At 32.1% G+C, this 25,958-nt stretch overlaps 1 protein-coding gene across 1 annotated transcript in view; it reads left to right on the forward strand.

Moving 5' to 3' along the window:
• Positions 1–25,958, forward strand: part of LOC119609134 (disintegrin and metalloproteinase domain-containing protein 10) — a 73,571-nt gene that overhangs the window by 27,573 nt on the left and 20,040 nt on the right. The window lies entirely within an intron of this gene.

Raw genomic sequence — 25,958 nt, forward strand, 5'->3', positions numbered from 1 at the left:
TAATGTTGAGTACAATGGCTCGTGCGCTATTTAAAAGCCTTGGTCTTCAACACATATTTTTATGTTTTTAAAACTTTTTTGTATCGACAAGCTCATTTCTCTCATACATATGTGTCACACTTTTATGTTTTATGAGTTGGTTGGAGGTATTGTGTGCTGATTTTTTTAAAACAATAGTAAAATAAAAAAAAAAGAACGAACGTTGGTCATTCACCGGGCATTTATAGGTTCATTGGTTAGTTTAAACTATAACCAAGCAAGTACAGTGGACGTCCAATAGTACGTATACTCTTTATTACGAATATCCAATAATACGAATGGCAAAATTGTTGCATTGTCTACTCTATAGTACGAATAAAGTCAAAATTTTTCTGTTCGATAGTACGAATAACGCATTTTTTATGGGAATTTTGGTTTTATTTACGTATGAATTAAGTTTTTATTATGTTTTTATTTTATTATTTCGGTATCATTCCTTAAGCTCAGTAATTTTGAAGTTTTTTTGTATTTATTACAAGTGTTTTGTATTTTTAAAAATCCTATACACACAATTTACTGCATGTATATTTACAAATCAACAATTATTTAGTGTTATTAATTTATTTTATTGGAGAAGAAGAAATTAAATTGGATGATAACGCCAATGAGGAAAGTATTTTATTAGTTCCCGACAATAACTCTGCTGAGAACAATAAATGATGGATTTTTTAATAAGTAAAATGATATTTATATACATATGTATGTATGAACTGTTAATTTTGAAAGTAGTGTGACTCCACATCCAAACAATGGGTTTAAGGATAACTATTCTAATTTTTAAGAGAAAATTATAAATTAGAGAATTGTGGTATATTCCATTCAAGTTTCTAATAAAAGTTTTATGTAATCTGAAGATTTTAATACATTTTAGAACACATATGTAAATTGCAAATTGTGGTACACATCTTTTTAAAAACATTAAAATTTAAAACCTTCTACATATATCTCATTTCAACTATTGGACTCACGATACTTTCAAAATTAACAATTCATATACGTAAATATGTCCCTTTTATGCCTGTTTATGTACAAGAAATTTATTTAAAATAATACACATTTATTATATTTTGTTCCGTTATGTAATTTTTCATGAAAAATAAAACAAAAATAAATAAAATCCAATATTTTATGTGTATTATTTGAATTTAAACATACAAAATGTGTTGTTCAATAATACGAATTTTTCGGTATTACGAAAGGGCCTGACACTATATAATTCGTACTAGTGGACGTCCACTGTACTTCATATATGAATGTTTGTACTTGTAGCCATAGCACGTTTCATACAGCTGGGTAAATCATCATTCCCTGCCCCATTGTTTGTATTATAAAAGGTTCTGTTTTGCTACTGCTGCTCTACACATACGTTCCTTCTTTTATCGTTCGTTCATTCCATTCATTTGTTTGTCTGCTTAGCTCAGTGTATAGAAGCAACATAGTACTACTTCTATCCAAAGTGGTGGCAGTGGCTTTGACTACTGCATCATAGTTAAATTAGATTGGCTTTATTTTGTGTGTAAAAATGGGGATTTTTCATTATGGTAAATACCATGGAGACCCCTTCGCCTTTTATATGGGCAGAAGTATGAGCATTAATATATTTTCATATACAATGATGTGTATAAAATATCAAGTGCAATAACCATTGTTTCTAAACAATGTCTGACAATTATAATAATTTTGTTTTGTACATTTTCTTTTATTTGTATTTATTGCATTTTTATGGGGGTAACTGAATAGAAAAGGAAGTATTTAGTAAGCTATTAGAAAATTAAGTTGGAGCCAGTTTTACGTATATGTTAGCTAAAGAAAAAATTATGAACGATAATTAAATGAACCAGGTTTAAAAGGAGATTTGGGTGGGTAACGGGTTTAGTTCTCTTTCAGTTATAGTTCAGTTCTAGTTTAGTTCTAGTTCAGTTCTTGTTTAGTTCTAGTTCTGTTCTAGTTCTGTTCTAGTTCTGTTCTAGTTCTGTTCTAGTTCTGTTCTAGTTCTGTTCTAGTTCTGTTTTAGTTCTGTTCTAGTTCTGTTCTAGTTCTGTTCTAGTTCTGTTCTAGTTCTGTTCTAGTTCTGTTCTAGTTCTGTTCTAGTTCTGTTCTAGTTCTGTTCTAGTTCTGTTCTAGTTCTGTTCTAGTTCTGTTCTAGTTCTGTTCTAGTTCTGTTCTAGTTCAGTTCTAGTTCAGTTCTTGTTTAGTTCTAGTTCAGTTCTAGTTCAGTTCTAGTTCAGTTCTAGTTCAGTTCAGTTCAGTTCTAGTTCAGTTCTAGTTCAGTTCTAGTTCTGTTCTAGTTCTGTTCTGTTCTAGTTCTGTTCTAGTTCTGTTCTAGTTCTGTTCTAGTTCTGTTCTAGTTATGTTCTAGTTCTGTTCTAGTTCTGTTGTAGTTATATTCTAGTTCTGCTTCTGTTCTAGTTCTGTTCTAGTTCGGTTGTAGTTCTGTTCTAGTTCTGTTGTAGTTATATTCTAGTTCTACTTCTGTTCTAGTTCTATTCTAGTAGTTCAGTTCTAGTTCAGTTCTAGTTCAGTTCTAGTTCAGTTCTAGTTCAGTTCTAGTTCAGTTCTAGTTCAGTTCTAGTTCAGTTCTAGTTCAGTTCTAGTTCAGTTCTAGTTCAGTTCTAGTTCAGTTCTAGTTCAGTTCTAGTTCAGTTCTAGTTCAGTTCTAGTTCAGTTCTAGTTCAGTTCTAGTTCAGTTCTAGTTCAGTTCTAGTTCAGTTCTAGTTCAGTTCTAGTTCAGTTCTAGTTCAGTTCTAGTTCAGTTCTAGTTCAGTTCTAGTTCAGTTCTAGTTCAGTTCTAGTTCAGTTCTACTTCATTTCTAGTTCAGTTCTAGTTCAGTTCTAGTTCTGTTCTAGTTCTGTTCTAGTTCTGTTCTAGTTCTATTCTATTTCAGTTCTAGTTCTGCTCTAGTTCTGTTCTAGTTCAGTTCTAGTTCTGTTCCAGTTCTGTTCTAGTTCTGTTCTAGTTCTGTTCTAGTTCTGTTCTAGTTCTGTTCTAGTTCTGTTCTAGTTCTGTTCTAGTTCTGTTCTAGTTCTGTTCTAATTCTGTTCTAGTTCTGTTCTAGTTCTGTTCTAGTTCTGTTCTAGTTCTGTTCTAGTTCTGTTCTAGTTCTGTTCTAGTTCTGTTCTAGTTCAGTTCTAGTTCAGTTCTAGTTCAGTTCTAGTTCAGTTCTAGTTCAGTTCTAGTTCATTTCTAGTTCAGTTCTAGTTCAGTTCTAGTTCAGTTCTAGTTCTGTTCTAGTTCTGTTCTAGTTCAGTTCTAGTTCAGTTCTAGTTCTGTTCCAGTTCTGTTCTAGTTCTGTTCTAGTTTAGTTCTAGTTCAGTTCTAGTTCTGCTCTAGTTTAGTTCTAGTTCTGTTCTAGTTCTGTTCTAGTTCTGTTCTAGTTCTGTTCTAGTTCTGTTCTAGTTCTGTTCTAGTTCTGTTCTAGTTCTGTTCTAGTTCTGTTCTAGTTCTGTTCTAGTTCTGTTCTAGTTCTGTTCTAGTTCTGTTCTAGTTCTGTTCTAGTTCTGTTCTAGTTCTGTTCTAGTTCAGTTCTAGTTCTGTTCTAGTTCTGTTCTAGTTCAGTTCTAGTTCATTTCTAGTTCAGTTCTAGTTCTGTTCCAGTTCTGTTCTAGTTCTGTTCTAGTTCTGTTCTAATTCTGTTCTAGTTCTGTTCTAGTTCTGTTCTAGTTCTAGTTCTGTTCCAGTTCTGTTCTAGTTCTGTTCTAGTTCTGTTCTAATTCTGTTCTAGTTCTGTTCTAGTTCTGTTCTAGTTCTGTTCTAGTTCTGTTCTAGTTCTGGTTCTGTTCTAGTTCTGTTCTAGTTCTGTTCTAGTTCTGTTCTAGTTCTGTTCTAGTTCTGGTTCTGGTTCTGGTTCTGTTCTAGTTCTGTTCTAGTTCTGTTCTAGTTCTAGTTCTGTTCTAGTTCTGTTCTAGTTCTGTTCTAGTTCTGTTCTAGTTCTGTTCTAGTTCTGTTCTAGTTCTGTTCTAGTTCTATTCTAGTTCTGTTCTAGTTCTGTTCTAGTTCTGTTCTAGTTCTGTTCTAGTTCTAGTTCTGTTCTAGTTCTGTTCTAGTTCTGTTCTAGTTCTGTTCTAGTTCTGTTCTAGTTCTGTTCTAGTTCTAGTTCTGTTCTAGTTCTGTTCTAGTTCTGTTCTAGTTCTGTTCTAGTTCTGTTCTAGTTCTGTTCTAGTTCTGTTCTAGTTCTGTTCTAGTTCTGTTCTAGTTCTGTTCTAGTTCTGTTCTAGTTCTGTTCTAGTTCTAGTTCTGTTCTAGTTCTGTTCTAGTTCTGTTCTAGTTCTGTTCTAGTTCTGTTCTAGTTCTGTTCTAATTCTTTTCTAGTTCTGTTCTAGTTCTGTTCTAGTTCTGTTCTAGTTCTGTTCTAGTTCTGTTCTAGTTCTGTTCTAGTTCTGGTTCTGTTCTAGTTCTAGTTCTGTTCTAGTTCTTTTCTAGTGCTCTTCTAGTTCTGTTCTAGTTTTGTTCTAGTTCTGTTCTAGTTCTAGTTATGTTCTAGTTCTCTTCTAGTTCGGTTCTAGTTCTGTTCTAGTTTAGTCACTAAACTAGATGGTAGTTTAGTCTCTTAACTACATTGTGGTTTTATCTTTGCTCGAGTTTAATTGTTAATTTCGAATAGTTTAACTATCAATTGTTTTATTCCATTTATAAAATTCCAATAATTCTTCTATAAATTTTTCCCCAAAATCACACACAATCCATTTGAAATATTATATTTAAAATTGATAAAAAATTCATTCTTAACTTGATTATAGTATTAACATATTGATTCAAAATTAAAACAATTAAGTTTATATACGTATCCCCCTTTGTACCTCGTATCCAAAGAAAAAAATTTCATACAAAACAATTGCACTAAATTCTCTAAATCTCTTATTCATGAAATCAATTTATGTTTAAACTATCAGCTTTTAACAATTCGTTGTTGTCGTGGTATCAAGACCCCCCCTTATAGCTGAACCAACGATTTTAATAATATAAAAATATGTAAAAATAAACAAAAAGTGAATAAAATAAAATGATTTTTGCAAAATATAAAATAATATTCTACTGCTTAAAAAGCAACAGCTGGTGTGGCTGAGTGGGAAAATTTCAATGAAGTGGTAAAAGCAGCAGCAAATAGCAGAATACACGTAGAAATATAAAATAAATTTCATAAATAAATATTGAAATAATACCAGAAGAGAATAAAATTTTTTATGTATAAATAATAGAATATTTAAGAAATATAAATCAAAAATGTGGGAAAATAAGTTAATCCTAATTCGAATAAAAAAATGAGAATAAATTGATATCTTAAAAACCAAAACTGCACATTTTCTATTCCAAATGTTTAAAAACTTAAGATTATATATTAAACTCTTTAAAAACCCATCTGTTTTAGCTGGAGTTTTGATTTTGTAAAACCTTTTCATATATGCGTATATATTTTCATTTAAATTCCTTAACAACCTTTTACCGTTTCTCTACGCCTCAAATATTTTCATAACCGAAAACATAAATTCATTGGCTACATGTATAAAACCCATATGTAATAATAATGTTTGAATGAATAAATAGCAACGAGCAAATTCTTTGAACAAAAACAATTCCCTGTTATATTGTATGTTTTGCCAATCTATATGAACGATCATTTTATCAAATATGGAATTTAGGGCAAAAATAAATTGTGAAACTTACACAACATACCTTTACATTGGTTTTGGAACGGTGGTAAACAATCATAATAATCATCACCAGAAAAACAGGCAACAATAGCCACAACAGTATCATCATTCCACCATCTTCACAACTGTTGTTGTTTTTTTATTCTATCTTCTATATTGGAAACGCAGCAGCTCCAAAGTACTGGTCCTGCTATATATGTATAATGTTAGTCATGGTTACTATAACCAAAAACGATATTTCATGTTAACAGAAAAATAATAAACCAAAAATATATAACTACAAAAATATAAGAATTTTTCGTTATTTTTTGTTTCTTTACGCCATGGATTGATATGGTATACCATTGAGGCAGGTCGAAAACAATTCATCTATAACTCAACCAATACCCATTTTCATTCATAAATACTCGGATTGACGGACACATATACTACATGCATACACTCGTTCCACAAACGTTATAGTTGAAGTAGCAACAGCACCTCATGCAGTTTGTTACCATCACGCTGGGCATGTTTGTGGTAAAGCATTTTTAAAGGGTGAATTAAAATGTTTACCACTTTCAGAACTGATCTGAACAGAACTTGAACTGAACAGAACTAGAACATAACTAGAACAGATCTAGAACAGAACTAGAAAAGAACAAGAACAATACTAGAACAGAACAGAACTAGAACAGAACTAGAACAGAGCTAGAACAGAACTAGAACAGAACTAGAACAGAACTAGAACAGAACTAGAACAGAACTAGAACAGAACTAGAACAGAACTAGAACAGAACTAGAACAGAACTAGAAAAGAACTAGAACAGAACTAGAACATAACTAGAACAGAACTAGAACAGAACTAGAACAGAACTAGAACAGAACTAGAACAGAACTAGAACAGAACTAGAACAGAACTAGAACAGAACTAGAACAGAACTAGAACAGAACTAGAACAGAACAGAACTAGAACAGAACTAGAACAGAACTAGAACAGAACTAGAACAGAACTAGTACAGAACTAGAACAGAACTAGTACAGAACTAGAACAGAACTAGAACAGAACTAGAACAAAGAACAGAACTTGAACAGAACTAGAACAGAACTAAAACAGAACTAGAACAGAACTAGTACAGAACTAGAACAGAACTAGAACAGAACTGGAACAAAACTAGAAGAGAACTAGAACAGAACTAGAACAGAACTAGAACAGAACTAGAACAGAACTAGAACAGAACTAGAACAGAACTAGAACAGAACTAGAACAGAACTAGAACAGAACTAGAACAGAACTAGAACAGAACTAGAACAGAACTATAACTAAACTAGTACTGAAATAGAATTGCATTGGGTTTTATGAAATTGTCTCGAAATATCACTATTTAACATCCTTCCAAGCTTTTGTTTGCAACATTCCCACTCCCCCTGTAAACACAGCCTTATAATAATGATTTTTTTTATGAAAAGGATGTAATATTTTGTACGAAAAGTGCGTCAATATTTATGTTCGCACAAATTTCGATACAAACATTCATTTTTAGAGTTAACAAACACAAACATACATTTCCCTGCAATCGAACACACATACATATCTAGCGAAAATGCATTAATGTATTTTTGTGTTTGTGTGCCAAACGTCGGTGCTTTTTTAAAAACTCTCTTCGTGGTACCAAAAACTCCAAGTTACTTGTGGCAAACAGGCTGGCAGGACACAATATATGATGGTGTCGTAGTTAACGCTGATGCTGCAAATAATGATACTGAGGAACAGAGAATGGAGACTACATTCATTTCATATTTTTGAAATATGTATTTTTTTTGTTTTATGCTTTTTCATTATGGTTTATTGGCTCATATCAGCCAAGCCAGCTCGCATTTATTTCCCATGCATATATCCGGTTGTTATTGCTTTCAAAAGGCAGTAGGAAAAGTGTTTTAAACTCTATTAACATATCTCATTTTTCAAACTAAAAAAGACTCATTGGAAAGATCAATAAGTTAGTAACAAAGGACAACAATCGCAAACTCCATTTTTGAATATTCGAAATATAACCCATTTAGTTATGAATTCAGCTTCAAAAACTGCTGTCGTATGTATGTTGTCTTAATTTTTTTGTTCTCCATTCATGTTTATTGTGTGGTGTATGTTGTCCTTTTATTTTCTTACTCTTGTGTATTTTATTTTACAGTCTAGAGTTTTGCTACATGATGTTGTTATATTCTGTTTTTTGTTATCCTGCTCCTGACTACGACGAGCACACATATTCCCTTAGCATTGCTTTATTGTAGCTGTGAATGAAAAACATAACAACTACAGCAAAAAAAAAAAAACGAAGCCTGGAAATTTAACATTTCAATATGCGTCGTATATTGTGTTGTTCCCATGTTCTATATATTCAACTAAAAATTTATGAATTTTCATAAAAACGAATGTTGTATTTCGTTAAAGTGTAGTGGAGACTTTTATGGAAAGTGTATATTAAATATTGTTTTATTTTTTGAGTTCGGAATTGAAACAGGAGCGTAAAATGATGAAAATTTTAAAAGAAAAATTTTAAATTTGGTTTTTATAAAGGTTCACCAGGAACTGAACTAGAACAGAAACAGAACTAGAACAGAACTAGAACAGAACTAGAACAGAACTAGAACAGAACTAGAACAGAACTAGAACAGAACTAGAACAGAACTAGAACAGAACTAGAACAGAACTAGAACAGAACTAGAACAGAACTAGAACAGAACTAGAACAGAACTAGAACAGAACTAGAACAGAACTAGAACAGAACTAGAACAGAACTAGAACAGAACTAGAACAGAACTAGAACAGAACTAGAACAGAACTAGAACAGAACTAGAACAGAACTAGAACAGAACTAGAACAGAACTAGAACAGAACTAAACATAACTAAAACATAACTAGAACGGAACTAGAACAGAACTAGAACAGAACTATAACAGAACCAGAACAGAACTAGAACAGAACTAGAACAGAACTAGAACAGAACTAGAACAGAACTAGAACAGAACTATAACAGAAGTAGAACAGAAGTAGAACAGAACTAGAACAGAACTAGAACACTAGAACAGAACTAGAACAGAACTAGAACAGAACTAGAACAGAACTAGAACAGTACTAGAAACTAGAACAGAACTAGAACAGAACTAGAACAGAACTAGAACAGAACTAGAACGAACAGAACTAGAACAGAACTAGAACAGAACTAGAACAGAACTAGAACAGAACTAGAACAGAACTAGAACAGAACCTAGAACAGAACTAGAACAGAACTAGAACAGAACTAGAACTAGAACAGAACTAGAACTAGAACAGAACTAGAACAGAACTAGAACAGAACTAGAACAGAACTAGAACAGAACTAGAACAGAACTAGAACAGAACTAGAACAGAACTAGAACAGAACTAGAACAGAACCAGAACAGAACTAGAACAGAACTAGAACTAAAACAGAACTAGAACTAAACAGAACTAGAACAGAACTAGAACAGAACTAGAACAGAACTAGAACAGAACTAGAAACAGAACTAGAACAGAACTAGAACAGAACTAGAACAGAACTAGAACAGAACTAGAACAGAACTAGAACAGAACTAGAACAGAACTAGAACAGAACTAGAACAGAACTAGAACAGAACTAGAACAGAACTAGAACAGAACTAGAACAGAACTAGAACAGAACTAGAAACGAACTAGAACAGAACTAGAACAGAACTAGAACAGAACTAAACATAACTAAAACATAACTAGAACGGAACTAGAACAGAACTAGAACAGAAACTAGAACAGAACTATAACAGAACCAGAACAGAACTAGAACAGAACTAGAACAGAACTAGAACAGAACTAGAACAGAACTAGAACAGAACGAGAACAGAACTAGAACAGAACTAGAACAGAATTAGAACAGAACTAGAACAGAACTAGAACAGAACTAGAACAGATCTAGAACAGAACTAGAACAGAACTAGAACAGAACTGGATCAGAACTAGAACAGAACTAGAACAGAACTAGAACAGAACTAGAACAGAACTAGAACAGAACTAGAACAGAACTAGAACAGAACTAGAACAGAACTAGAACAGAACAAGAACAGAACTAGAACAGAACTAGAACAGAACTAGAACAGAACTAGAACAGAACTAGAACAGAACTAGAACAGAACTAGAACAGAACAGAACTACAACAGAACTAGAACAGAACTAGAACAGAACTAGAGCAGAACTAGAGCAGAACTAGAACAGAACTAGAACAGAACTAGAATAGAACTAGAACAGAACTAGGACAAAACTAGAACTGAAATAGAACTGAACTAGAAATGAAATAGAACTGAACTAGAACAGAAATAGAATATAACTACAATAGAACTAGAACAGAACTAGGACAGTAGCAAAACAGAATTAGAACAGAACTAGAAAAGAACTACAATAGAAGTAAAACAGAATTAGAACAGAACTACAATAGAACTAGAACAGAATTTGAACAGAACTAGAACTGAAATAGAACTGAACTGGAAATGAACTTGAACTAAACTAGAACTGAAATAAACTACACCTTAGTTTAGTTTCAACACTAGACTATAGTCTAGACTAGACTTTAGTCTGAGCTTTAATGCAAGGTTAGTCGGCAGTCTAGTATGTGGATTAGGCCGTGGTATTTTTTAATTGTTTTGTCTCTGGACTTGGCTATGTCCTTAATACCTTCTCAATTTCTCCTCATTTAACTCCTTTTTTTAAACTCCTCTCTGCTTTAAAGTTACATACACCTTTTACCTGTGTTTGTTCATAAATATTATCTTAATACTTGTACTATATACGTTGCACAGTGGTATAGGAAAAAAAAAGAGGGAAATAATTCGGTAACTTCTAAACGGTTGATCCGATTTTAATGAAATTTGGTGTGCACAAAGAGGAGGTGTTGTCGAGTTTAGGTTTTGAATTTGGACCTTATAGGCCAACCAGGGGCCCGGCGGGGGGTCATCAAATTAGGACACCTCGGCTATGTTAAATTTTTAAAACGATCCTATTTCTTCATTTGAGTTCCGATTTAAAAAAAAATTCGTATATAGAATCTCCTCATCGAGCACTATAAAAAATGTTGTCATAGCAGTAAATTATCTCTTATAGTTTAGGAGATATTCGCATTTGAAAATTAAAATTTTAAAATTTTTACCGTCCTTACTTTAGTTTTTTTTGATAATAGCAGGTCCAAATATTCCCGATTTTCGCCATTTTGTTTTATTCGCTTAACAACAAGTTTATATATCAAGCAGTGAAAGAATTATGTAAAAATCATGACTGAGTCCAAAGTTATAGGCATTTTAATTTAAAAAATTAAAAAAAGGCGATTTTTTGTCATTTTTTTGGGAAAAAAGTATCTTTTTCTTTTTAAGTTATCTAAAAAGTTTCTAAGAAGATGTATATAGAATTTATACTTTTTGGAAAGCTGACTTTACATAAAGTACGATAAATGAAACAAAACCTAAAAATTTTTGATACCGAGGGGACCAGGTCCATCCAAAAAAACCCTATTTTTTATGGAAAATTAAATTTTGAGCAAAAATTCTCAAATCGCATAGTCGATATCAAATTATAGTGACCTGTTTTATATGACCCAATATGTTCTTAATCATTTTGTAACGGGTTTCGATAACCCCGCCCCTGGTATGGATATAATAGGCAAAAAACTAAAAAATCCCATTTTTGGGATTTTTTAAAACTTTTTTGGGAATTCCGGGATTTCTAATAAGAAAATTCGAAATTTTGATTTAATTTTGGATTTTAAGTAAAAAAATCTACCTAACTGTAAAATTTCATCAAAAAATATTCATAAATAAAATTTTTATTGCAATTTGAAAAATTTGTATCTTCGCAAAAACTGAATAAAAAACATTTTTTAATTTTTTTTTAAAAAAGTATTCCGCGAATTTTTTAATTCGCGGAATACTGAACTGAACAGAACAGAACTGAACAGAACTAGAACTGAAATAGAACTGAACTGGAAATGAACTTGAACTAAACTAGAACTGAAATAAACTACACCTTAGTTTAGTTTCAACACTAGACTATAGTCTAGACTAGACTTTAGTCTGAGCTTTAATGCAAGGTTAGTCGGCAGTCTAGTATGTGGATTAGGCCGTGGTATTTTTTAATTGTTTTGTCTCTGGACTTGGCTATGTCCTTAATACCTTCTCAATTTCTCCTCATTTAACTCCTTTTTTTAAACTCCTCTCTGCTTTAAAGTTACATACACCTTTTACCTGTGTTTGTTCATAAATATTATCTTAATACTTGTACTATATACGTTGCACAGTGGTATAGGAAAAAAAAAGAGGGAAATAATTCGGTAACTTCTAAACGGTTGATCCGATTTTAATGAAATTTGGTGTGCACAAAGAGGAGGTGTTGTCGAGTTTAGGTTTTGAATTTGGACCTTATAGGCCAACCAGGGGCCCGGCGGGGGGTCATCAAATTAGGACACCTCGGCTATGTTAAATTTTTAAAACGATCCTATTTCTTCATTTGAGTTCCGATTTAAAAAAAAATTCGTATATAGAATCTCCTCATCGAGCACTATAAAAAATGTTGTCATAGCAGTAAATTATCTCTTATAGTTTAGGAGATATTCGCATTTGAAAATTAAAATTTTAAAATTTTTACCGTCCTTACTTTAGTTTTTTTTGATAATAGCAGGTCCAAATATTCCCGATTTTCGCCATTTTGTTTTATTCGCTTAACAACAAGTTTATATATCAAGCAGTGAAAGAATTATGTAAAAATCATGACTGAGTCCAAAGTTATAGGCATTTTAATTTAAAAAATTAAAAAAAGGCGATTTTTTGTCATTTTTTTGGGAAAAAAGTATCTTTTTCTTTTTAAGTTATCTAAAAAGTTTCTAAGAAGATGTATATAGAATTTATACTTTTTGGAAAGCTGACTTTACATAAAGTACGATAAATGAAACAAAACCTAAAAATTTTTGATACCGAGGGGACCAGGTCCATCCAAAAAAACCCTATTTTTTATGGAAAATTAAATTTTGAGCAAAAATTCTCAAATCGCATAGTCGATATCAAATTATAGTGACCTGTTTTATATGACCCAATATGTTCTTAATCATTTTGTAACGGGTTTCGATAACCCCGCCCCTGGTATGGATATAATAGGCAAAAAACTAAAAAATCCCATTTTTGGGATTTTTTAAAACTTTTTTGGGAATTCCGGGATTTCTAATAAGAAAATTCGAAATTTTGATTTAATTTTGGATTTTAAGTAAAAAAATCTACCTAACTGTAAAATTTCATCAAAAAATATTCATAAATAAAATTTTTATTGCAATTTGAAAAATTTGTATCTTCGCAAAAACTGAATAAAAAACATTTTTTAATTTTTTTTTAAAAAAGTATTCCGCGAATTTTTTAATTTTCAAAAATTATATACAGTTTTGAAAAATAGACAAAATTACCTTTCCATTGATATATAACATGCCTACCTAATGTTTTTTAAGTGACAAATTAATTAGGGAAAACTCAACATCTTTTAGAAAATTTGCCTAGCACTATTATTTTCATCCATAAGGTTAACTCTTAAATTTGTTACATATATGGATGAAAATAATAGTGCTAGGTAAATTTTCTAAAAGATGTTGAGTTTTCCCTAATTAATTTGTCACTTAAAAAACATTAGGTAGGCATGTTATATATCAATGGAAAGGTAATTTTGTCTATTTTTCAAAACTGTATATAATTTTTGAAAATTAAAAAATTCGCGGAATACTTTTTTAAAAAAAAATTAAAAAATGTTTTTTATTCAGTTTTTGCGAAGATACAAATTTTTCAAATTGCAATAAAAATTTTATTTATGAATATTTTTTGATGAAATTTTACAGTTAGGTAGATTTTTTTACTTAAAATCCAAAATTAAATCAAAATTTCGAATTTTCTTATTAGAAATCCCGGAATTCCCAAAAAAGTTTTAAAAAATCCCAAAAATGGGATTTTTTAGTTTTTTGCCTATTATATCCATACCAGGGGCGGGGTTATCGAAACCCGTTACAAAATGATTAAGAACATATTGGGTCATATAAAACAGGTCACTATAATTTGATATCGACTATGCGATTTGAGAATTTTTGCTCAAAATTTAATTTTCCATAAAAAATAGGGTTTTTTTGGATGGACCTGGTCCCCTCGGTATCAAAAATTTTTAGGTTTTGTTTCATTTATCGTACTTTATGTAAAGTCAGCTTTCCAAAAAGTATAAATTCTATATACATCTTCTTAGAAACTTTTTAGATAACTTAAAAAGAAAAAGATACTTTTTTCCCAAAAAAATGACAAAAAATCGCCTTTTTTTAATTTTTTAAATTAAAATGCCTATAACTTTGGACTCAGTGATGATTTTTACATAATTCTTTCACTGCTTGATATATAAACTTGTTGTTAAGCGAATAAAACAAAATGGCGAAAATCGGGAATATTTGGACCTGCTATTATCAAAAAAAACTAAAGTAAGGACGGTAAAAATTTTAAAATTTTAATTTTCAAATGCGAATATCTCCTAAACTATAAGAGATAATTTACTGCTATGACAACATTTTTTATAGTGCTCGATGAGGAGATTCTATATACGAAATTTTTTTTAAATCGGAACTCAAATGAAGAAATAGGATCGTTTTAAAAATTTAACATAGCCGAGGTGTCCTAATTTGATGACCCCCCGCCGGGCCCCTGGTTGGCCTATAAGGTCCAAATTCAAAACCTAAACTCGACAACACCTCCTCTTTGTGCACACCAAATTTCATTAAAATCGGATTAACCGTTTAGAAGTTACCGAATTATTTCCCTCTTTTTTTTTCCTATACCACTGTGCGTTGTATACAGAATATTCTTCATTTGACTGCCATTAAAAATAACAATTTTTAATGTTGTACTCTAGTAATATTGTTACACATGCATGCAACAAGAAGGACCTGCTTCCCTCAACACAAAAACCGCAAGTACATACTACAAGTGTAATATGTTGCCATTACAACAGCAACATTAACGTTTGTAATAACACACACACACACAAACAAACAAAAAATTTTAAATAAATATGATTGAGAAAAAAACGTAAAAGAAATGAATTCATTACACAATCAATAAATATAAAATACCACAAAAAATGGCACAAATATTCAATTGCTAGTAGCAGCAGCAGCAACAACAAAAAAACACAAAAATAATATTGAAAACATAAATGTTAATATCTGCTGTTGCACGACGTGTGGTGGTAATAAAATGAATTAATACTTATGGGGAATTGGAGAAAAAAAAATTGTTGAACTAAAAAAAATATTAAAAACATAATTTGTGGAAATATTGTGTATATTATGAACATTATAGAAAAGGGAAAAGTTTGATAAAAAAATTGGCAAATTACTTTTGGTAATAAAGTACATTTTTTGTGGCATTATATTTAAAGTAATTAAAAAAACTGTATTGGATTTCTGAATGTACAGGATTACATTAAATATTAAAAAGAAATCCCTTAAAACTTTTCACTTTAAAATTACTTTCATTGAATTGTCTTAAAAATGTATTTATTTTTTTCACAACTTAATCCTTTTAACAGTATAAACCAGACATGGAAAATTTAAATCTTTAAATAGTACCAAGAAAAATAGTACTTTTTTAGGTTTTTATGATATAGAATAGACTATGGACAAGACTATGATCTATAGACTTGGTTGTAGACTATACTATGGATTATACTTTAGACCAGCCTATAGACTAGAGTGTAGACCAGATAATAGACTAGACTAAAGACTTGATTATAGACTAAACTATGTAGACTACAGTTTAGTATATAGTCTAGTCCATAGTCTGTCATCACTTTTACGCTCCTGTCTTTAGTCTAGTCTTTAGTCTAATATATGGTCTAGTCTATAGTCTAGTCTATAATCTAGTCTATAGTCTAGTCTATAGTCTAGTCTATAGTCTAGTCTATAGTCTAGTCTATAGTCTAGTCTATAGTCTAGTCTATAGTCTAGTCTATAGTCTAGTCTATAGTCTAGTCTATAGTCTAGTCTATAGTCTAGTCTATAGTCTAGTCTATAGTCTAGTCTATAGTCTAGTCTATAGTCTAGTCTATAGTCTAGTCTATAGTCTAGTCTATAGTCTAGTCTATAGTCTAGTCTATAGTCTAGTCTATAGTCTAGTCTATAGTCTAGTCTATAGTCTAGTCTATAGTCTAGTCTATAGTCTAGTCTATAGTCTAGTCTATAGTCTAGTCTATAGTCTAGTCTATAGTCTAGTCTATAGTCTAGTCTATAGTCTAGTCTATAGTCTAGTCTATAGTCTAGTCTATAGTCTAGTCTATAGTCTAGTCTATAGTCTAGTCTATAGTCTAGTCTATAGTCTAGTCTATAGTCTAGTCTATAGTCTAGTCTATAGTCTAGTCTATAGTCTAGTCTATAGTCTAGTCTATAGTCTAGTCTATAGTCTAGTCTATAGTCTAGTCTATAGTCTAGTCTATAGTCTAGTCTATAGTCTAGTCTATAGTCTAGTCTATAGTCTAGTCTATAGTCTAGTCTATAGTCTAGTCTATAGTCTAGTCTATAGTCTAGTCTATAGTCTAGTCTATAGTCTAGTCTATAGTCTAGTCTATAGTCTAGTCTATAGTCTAGTCTATAGTCTAGTCTATAGTCTAGTCTATAGTCTAGTCTATAGTCTAGTCTAGTCTAGTCTATAGTCTAGTCTATAGTTCTAGTCTATAGTCTAGTCTATCGTCTAGTCTATAGTCTAGTCTATAGTCTAGTCTATAGTCTAGTCTATAGTCTAGTCTATAGTCTAGTCTATAGTCTAGTCTATAGTCTAGTCTATAGTCTAGTCTATAGTCTAGTCTATAGTCTAGTCTATAGTCTAGTCTATAGTCTAGTCTATAGTCTAGTCTATAGTCTATGTCTATAGTCTAGTCCTATAGTCTAGTCTATAGTCTAGTCTATAGTCTAGTCTATAGTCTAGTCTATAGTCTAGTCTATAGTCTAGTCTATAGTCTAGTCTATAGTCTAGTCTATAGTCTAGTCTATAGTCTAGTCTATAGTCTAGTCTATAGTCTAGTCTATAGTCTAGTCTATAGTCTAGTTCTATAGTCTAGTCTATAGTCTAGTCTATAGTCTAGTCTATAGTCTAGTCTATAGTCTAGTCTATCGTCTAGTCTATAGTCTAGTCTATAGTCTAGTCTATAGTCTAGTCTATAGTCTAGTCTATAGTCAGTCTATAGTCTATAGTCTAGTCTATAGTCTAGTCTATAGTCTAGTCTATAGTCTAGTCTATAGTCTAGTCTATAGTCTAGTCTATAGTCTAGTCTATAGTCTAGTCTATAGTCTAGTCTATAGTCTAGTCTATAGTCTAGTCTATAGTCTAGTCTATAGTCTAGTCTATAGTCTAGTCTATAGTCTAGTCTATAGTCTAGTCTATAGTCTAGTCTATAGTCTAGTCTATAGTCTAGTCTATAGTCTAGTCTATAGTCTAGTATAGTCTAGTCTATAGTCTAGTATATAGTCTAGTCTATAGTCTAGTCTAGTAGTACTAGTCTATAGTCTAGTCTATAGTCTAGTCTATAGTCTAGTCTATAGTCTAGTCTATAGTCTAGTCTATAGTCTAGTCTAGTCTAGTCTATAGCCTAGTCTATAGTCTAGTCTATAGTCTAGTCTATAGTCTAGTCTATAGTCTAGTCTATAGTCTAGTCTATAGTCTAGTCTATAGTCTAGTCTATAGTCTAGTCTATAGTCTAGTCTATAGTCTAGTCTATAGTATAGTCTATAGTCTACTCTATAGTCTGGTATATAGTCTAGTCTATAGTCTAGTCTATAGTATAGTCTATAGTCTACTCTATAGTCTGGTATATAGTCTAGTCTATAGTCTAGTCTATAGTCTATAGCTTTATCTAGACTATAGCTTTATCTATATTCTAATGTATAGTCTAGTCTAAAGTCTAGCCTATAGTCTAGTCTGTATTCTAGTAGACCATAGACAAGCCAATGTCGTGGGACATTTTCGGTACTTTGCATGAAGTACTGCATAAAGTACTAAGGCACAGAATTTCCCATACCTGTTGTATAAACCCTCTTTTACGTACAAATTTTAACAAATTGACATTTTAAATATTTAAAACTCATACCTCTAGATCGCATAAAAAATCCTTTTTAACTTATTTGCTACTGCCACTTTTTTGTGTTGTTGTTGTTTTGCAATTCTCAGCATTCCCGCCTGATTCGAAAGCAAATCAAATCATTGAGGTGGTACCTACTGTGTATTGTATCAAATATTTGAAAGGATGTGCTGGTAAAAAAATACAATTGTAAAGAAATTTAGGGCAATGGAGAATAGTGCTGGGGAAAACAAACGAAAAAATACGGATATATACAAAAAAATCAGTAGCAGCTACAACAATGGCGAATATTTTTAACAGAAAACACCTTTAAAATGTTTTTTTTTACAACTTTAAAACAAAATTCTACATATAAAATTCATTTATACTTGAATTTTTCTGCAACAACAACAATTGCCGGGGAAAAAATAGAACACGCGATGGTTGGCAACATAAAAACTTAAAAAAATAGGGAAGAAGCAGAAATAAGAAACTGCAATAAAATGGGAAATATAAGTGTTTTCAAACTGTTTGAAAGGTGGCAAAAGTTCAATTTTATTTCAGAGAAAGCTATGAAAAAACTGGTTGCGAAAAGACGGGGCGGACAAACTTTGAAATATGCAATAAAATTGTAAAGTATATTAACGAAAAACTAACAGTTTTTAAGTAAAGAAGAGTTAAGTATTCAAGAAAATCAATAGAAGATTGGCTAATGAGTCCCAACTACAGTCTGCATAGATTCGAGACTAGGATACAGTACAGCCAAGAAACTAGACTATAGCCTAGAACAAAAACTTAACTACAGTCTAGTCATGACGATAAACTACAATCTAGTCCAGATACTACATCAGACTAGCTCTAGTAAACTCAAAATCCCAATAGACTACAATCACATTCTAGTCTAGTCAATAGACTAGACTCTAGTGTAGTCAATAGACTAGACTCTAGTCTAGTCAATAGACTAGACTCTAGTCTAGTCAATAGACTAGACCCTAGTCTAGTCAATAGACTAAACTCTGGTCTAGTCAATAGACTAGACCCTAGTCTAGTCGGTAGAATAGTCTAGTCAAAAGTCTATATAGTCTGGTTAATTGGATAGACTAAAGTCCAGTCAATAGGCTAGACTACAGGCCAGTAAATAGGCAAAATTAAGGTCTAGTCAATAAGCTATGCTACAGTCCAGATAGACTATAGTCCAGCCAGTCTATTCAACAGACTAGACCCTAGTCTAGCCAATAGACTACACTCTTGTCTAGACTAGATCCCAGTCAATATGCTAGACTACAGTTTTGTCTATAGGCTAAACCACAGTGTAGTCAATAGGGTAGACTACAGTCTAGTCAATAGAGTAGTCTATAGCCTAGTCAATAGGATAGACTATAGCCTAGTCAGTGTGCTAGACTATAGCGTAGTCATTGGGCTAGACTATAGTATAGTCTATGGGCTAGACTATAGTGCAGTCAATGGGCTAGACTATAGTATAGGCAATGGGTTAGACTACAGTCTAGTGAATAGGCTAGACTACAGTCTAGTCAATAGGCTAGACAGCAGTCAATAGACTAGACTACAGTCTAGTCAATAGGCTAGACAGCAGTCAATAGACTATACTACAGTCTAGTCAATAGGCTAGACTACAGTCTAGTCAATAGGCTAGACTACAGTCTAGTCAATAGGATAGACTACAGTATAGTCAATAGGCTAGACTACAGTTTAGTCAATATGCTAGACTACAATCTAGTTAATAGGCTAGACTACAGTCTAGTTAATAGGCTAGACTACAGTCTAGTCAATAGGCTAGACTACAGTCCAGTCAATAGACTAGACTACAGTCCAGTCTATAGCCTAGTCATTGGGCTAGTCAATGGGCTTGACTATAGTGCATTCAACGGGCTAGACTATACTGCAGTCAATGGGCTAGACTATAGTATAGGCAATGGGTTAGACTACAGTCTAGTCAATAGGCTAGACAACAGTCAATAGACTAGACTACAGTACAGTCAATAGACTAGACTACAGTCCAGTCTATATCCTAGTCATTGGGCTAGTCAATGGGCTAGACTATGGACATATATAAATCTATGTTCATTCTTTGAGTATGTTCTTTTCCTTCTCAAAAACCACAACTCTAGTATTGTTTGTATTACTGCCATATTTTTTTAATTTTTTTAATATTTCTTAATTTTCTAAAGAATTTGTGTTTTCATAGATTATGAGAGGAGTTGTATATGTGTCTAAAAAATGTTTTGTGGTAAACTATTTGTTGTTATATAAGTAGAGTACTGCTGAACAAAAAAAAAACGAAACGATTTACTTATAATTTTGTTGCAAACATTTTATACGAGTAGTTATAGTAAAAAATCAACAACAACAATACAAACAAAAGTTGCTAAGTTGCCAAAGTAATTCTCAATAGCAGTACTTTTCTTTAGTTTTACTTCTTGAAATTTTTCTTCGGTATTTTTCAACTTAATGGAAGACGTTTTTGTAGAGTTTTTTTTTTTTTTTCTACAAAATTCTACGTCTATATATTTGTGAATAGAAAAAGTTTTACTTCTTTAATATTTGTTCAAATAGTACAAAGAGTGAAAGTTTTTTTAGGATTTTTTTTTTTTTTTTTTTTTTTTGTTGAAACAGAATTTTAATTGTTCATAAACTGTAACTCTACTGGAGTACTTATGCATTCAAAATAAATACATTTATGGGAATTACTGTTAAATATCAGGGATGTGAAGTTAGTAGCAAATGGAATAATAAAACAAGATAGTTTATAAGCCCCCGAGCAGTTCCAATAAAGCAGACAAGAAGCTTGAACACTAAGGAGAGCTCACACTAGGCTTTAGATTAGTCTACACTCTGGTCTTCAGATTAGACTAGACTACAGATTATACTGTACAATAGATTATAAACTAGTCTAAAGACTAGACTAGGCTATAGGTTAGACTAGGCTATAGGTTAGACTATAGACTACACTATTGGCTAGATTATAGGCTAGACTATAGACTAGACTAGACTATAGACTAGACTATAGACTAGACTATAGACTAGACTATAGACTAGACTTTAGACTAGACTATAGACTAGATTATAAACTAGACTATAGACTAGACTATAGACTAGATTATAGACTAGATATAGACTAGACTATAGACTAGTCTATAGACTAGACTATAGACTAGTCTATAGACTAGACTATAGACTATACTATAGACCAGACTATAGACTAGACTATAGACCAGACTATAGACTAGACTATAGACTAGACTATAGACTAGACTAGACTATAGACTAGACTAAAGACTAGACTATAGACTAGACTAGACTATAGACTAGACTGTAGACTAGACTGTAGACTAGACTACAGACTAGTCTATAGATTAGACTATAGACTAGAATATAGACTAGACTAGACTGTAGACTAGACTACAGACTAGACTATAGACTAGACTATAGACTAGACTATAGACTAGACTATAGACTAGACTATAGACTAGACTATAGACTAGACTATAGACTAGACTATAGACTAGACTATAGACTAGACTATAGACTAGACTATAGACTAGACTATAGACTAGACTATAGACTAGACTATAGACCAGACTATAGACTAGACTATAGACTAGACTATAGACTAGACTATAGACTAGACTATAGACTAGACTATAGACTAGACTATAGACTAGACTATAGACTAGACTATAGACTAGACTATAGACTAGACTATAGACTAGACTATAGACTAGACTATAGACTAGACTATAGACTAGACTATAGACTAGACTATAGACTAGACTATAGACTAGACTATAGACTAGACTAGACTAGACTAGACTATAGACTAGACTATAGACTAGACTATAGACTAGACTATAGACTAGACTATAGACTAGGACTATAGACTAGACTATAGACTAGACTATAGACTAGACTATAGACTAGACTATAGACTAGACTATAGACTAGACTATAGACTAGACTATAGACTAGACTATAGACTAGACTATAGACTAGACTATTGACTAGACTATAGACTAGACTATAGACTAGACTATAGACTAGACTATAGACTAGACTATAGACTAGACTATAGACTAGACTATAGACTAGACTATAGACTAGACTATAGACTAGACTATAGACTAGACTATAGACTAGACTAGACTAGACTATAAACTAGACTATAGACTAGACTATAGACTAGACTATAGACTAGACTGTAGACTAGACTATAGACTAGACTATAGACTAGACTGTAGACTACAACTAGACTAGACTAAAGTCTGTACTATAGATTATACTATACACTACACTATAGACTAGACTTTGCACTAGATACTAGATTATAGTATAAACTATACTATTGTCTTGATTATAGTAAACTACTGTGGACTGGAAGCTGGACTGCAGTGTAGACTAGATTCTAAACTAGTCTTATTAGCCTAGAAGAAAGACTAGAACCTGAACTATAATAAAGATTAAAAAAACAGTTTGTATATTTAATTTACCCTTCCCTTAACCGTTAAATTTAAAATATTAAATTTAAAAACACTTCATTTAAAATTCACATAAATGATCGATAATTTTAATAGTTTTTGTGCCAAAAAAATATGAATAAAAATAATGAAATTTCGCTAAATTATTCATAAATTAATATTCCTATTTTAATTTATGCATAATTATTTTTATTGTTTTATTGAAAATACTCTGTGGAAAATATTTTGTATATTTTATTAATAATATTTTGTTAACCAAAGGCTTAAAACTCCCTTTCCAATGCAATAGTTAACTACTAGTTGTAAACAAACCTCCAGTTTAACAATACAGCTACAACTTCCTGGCAGGACGTTGCTTGCTGTTGGAAGGAATAGAAGAAATAAAATGGTATAAAGGTATATGTATATGAGGATGCATGGGTATAGTTCTGTGACTGTATTTTTGTGATTTGTATCAGCTAGTGCTTGGTCGTTCAATTTGATATTTTTTATAGCATTCATGACTTAAATCCTCTCCTCAAAAGGTGAAATATCCCTGTGAGCATAATTAGAAGCAAAAACACCGGTTTTTACATAATCTCTTTATCTTTTAAAATCCCCCTTTTTAACAGCCCAATTTATTTGCATATAATTTATAGTTTTCTATCAAAAGCCCTACTACCGCTTTTCCACGGAACTTCAAATAAAAATAGAGCGTAAAGAAAAAGCTTTACTCTTTCATAATTTAACATTTTTATATTTACTTCCAAATAAACGGGATAAAAATAATTTGTATGCTAGTGATTTACAGCACAAAAAATAACTAGTTTTCTGGTAACTGTATGAAAATATCAAATATAAAATTTGTATTTGTTATTTACCTTTGAGACCACTGCCATCATAAGCAGCATCACTAACTAATACTGTAAATAGTAGTTGTGATATTTTAATTGTAAACTTGAAAAGTTTTTAATTAAAATAATTTAATTTTGTGAAATTTAAAGGAAAAGGGATAAAACTGCAGAACAAACTAGAACAGAACTAGAACAGAACTAGAACAGAACTAGAACAGAAACTAGAACAGAACTAGAACAGAACTAGAACAGAACTAGAACAGAACTAGAACAGAACTAACAGAACTAGAACAGAACTAGAACAGAACTAGAACAGAACTAACAGAACTAGAACAGAACTAGAACAGAACTAGAACAGAACTAGAACAGAACTAGAACAGAACTAGAACAGAACTAGAACAAACTAGAACAGAACTAGAACAGAACTAGAACAGAACTAGAACAGAACTAGAACAGAACTATAACAGAACTAGAACAGAACTAGAACAGAACTAGAACACTAAGCAGAACTAGAACAGAACTGAACAGAACTAGAACAGAACTAGAACAGAACTAGAACAGAACTGAACAGAACTAGAACTAGAACAGAACTAGAACAGAACTAGAACAGAACTAGAACAGAACTAGAACAGAACTAGAACAGAACTAGAACAGAACTAGAACAGAACTAGAACAGAACTAGAACAGAAATAGAACTAGAACAGAACTAGAACAGAACTAGAACAGAACTAGAACAGAACTAGAACAGAACTAACAGAACTAGAACAGAACTAGAACAGAACTAGAACAGAACTAGAACAGAACTAGAACAGAACTAGAACAGAACTAGAACAGAACTAGAACAGAACTAGAACAGAACTAGAACAGAACTAGAACAGAACTAGAACAGAACTAGCAGAACTAGAACAGAACTAGAACAGAACTAGAACAAACTAGAACAAAACTAGAACAGAACTAGAACAGAACTAGAACAGAACTAGAACAGAACTAGAACAGAACTAGAACAGAACTAGAACAGAACTAGAACAGAACTAGAACAGAACTAGAACAGAACTAGAACAGAACTAGAACAGAACTAGAACAGAACTAGAACAGAACTAGAACAGAACTAGAACAGAACTAGAACAGAACTAGAACAGAACTAGAACAGAACTAGAACAGAACTAGAACAGAACTAGAACAGAACTAGAACAGAACTAGAACAGAACTAGAACAGAACTAGAACAGAACTAGAACAGAACTAGAACAGAACTAGAACAGAACTAGAACAGAACTAGAACAGAACTAGAACAGAACTAGAACAGAACTAGAACAGAACTAGAACAGAACTAGAACAGAACTAGAACAGAACTAGAACAGAACTAGAACAGAACTAGAACAGAACTAGAACAGAACTAGAACAGAACTAGAACAGAACTAGAACAGAACTAGAACAGAACTAGAACAGAACTAGAACAGAACAGAACAGAACAGAACATAACTAGAACAGAACTAGAACTAGAACAGAACTAGAACAGAACTAGAACAGAACTAGAACAGAACTAGAACAGAACTAGAACAGAACTAGAACAGAACTGAACAGAACTAGAACTAGAACAGAACTAGAAAGAACTAGAAAGAACTAGAACAGAACAAACTAGAACAGAACTAGAACAGAACTAGAACAGAACTAGAACAGAACTAGAACAGAACTAGAACGAACTAGAACAGAACTAGAACAGAACTGAACAGAACTAGAAGAACTAGAACAGAACTAGAAGAACTAGAACAGAACTAGAACAGAACTAGAACAGAACTAGAACAGAACTAGAACAGAACTAGAACAGAACTAGAACAGAACTAGAACAGAAACTAGAACAGAACTAGAACAGAACTAGAACAGAACTAGAACAGAACTAGAACAGAACTAGAACAGAACTAGAACAGAACTAGAACAGAACTAGAACAGAACTAGAACAGAACTAGAACAGAACTAGAAAGAACTAGAACAGAACTAGAACAGAACAGAACTAGAACAGAACTAGAACAGAACTAGAACAGAACTAGAACAGAACTAGAAAGAACTAGAACAGAACTAGAACAGAACTAGAACAGAACTAGAACAGAACTAGAACAGAACTAGAAAACAGAAAAACAGAACTAGAACAGAACTAGAACAGAACTAGAACAGAACTAGAACAGAACTGAACAGAACTAGAACAGAACTAGAACAGAACTAGAACAGAACTAGAACAGAACTAGAACAGAATTAGAACAGAACTAGAACAGAACGGAACTAGAACAACTAGAACAGAACTAGAACAGAACTAGAACAGAACTAGAACAGAACAGTAAACAGAGCAGTAAAACAGAACAGAACTAGAACAGAAACTAGAACAGAACTAGAACAGAACTAGAACAGAACTAGAACAGAACTAGAACAGAACTAGAACAGAACAGAACTAGAACAGAACTAGAACAGAACTAGAACAGAACTAGAACAGAACTAGAACAGAACTAGAACAGAACTAGAACAGAACTAGAACAGAACTAGAACAGAACTAGAACAGAACTAGAACAGAACTAGAACAGAACTAGAACAGAACTAGAACAGAACTAGAACAGAACTAAAACAGAACTAGAACAGAACTAGAACTAGAACAGAACTAGAACAGAACTAGAACAGAAATAGATCAGTACTTGAACAGAAATTGAAACTAGCTATACTGCAATCTGGTAAATAGGTTAGTAAATAGACAAGACCAAACCTGGTTAATATAGTAGACTACAGAGTACTAGTAGACTAGACTACATTCTAGTTAATAGTCAATA

Source organism: Lucilia sericata, unplaced genomic scaffold (genome assembly GCF_015586225.1).
Source record: "Lucilia sericata isolate MDLA Ls3-8-SP2 unplaced genomic scaffold, ASM1558622v1 Contig000933F_arrow, whole genome shotgun sequence".
Lineage (NCBI taxonomy): Eukaryota > Metazoa > Arthropoda > Insecta > Diptera > Calliphoridae > Lucilia > Lucilia sericata.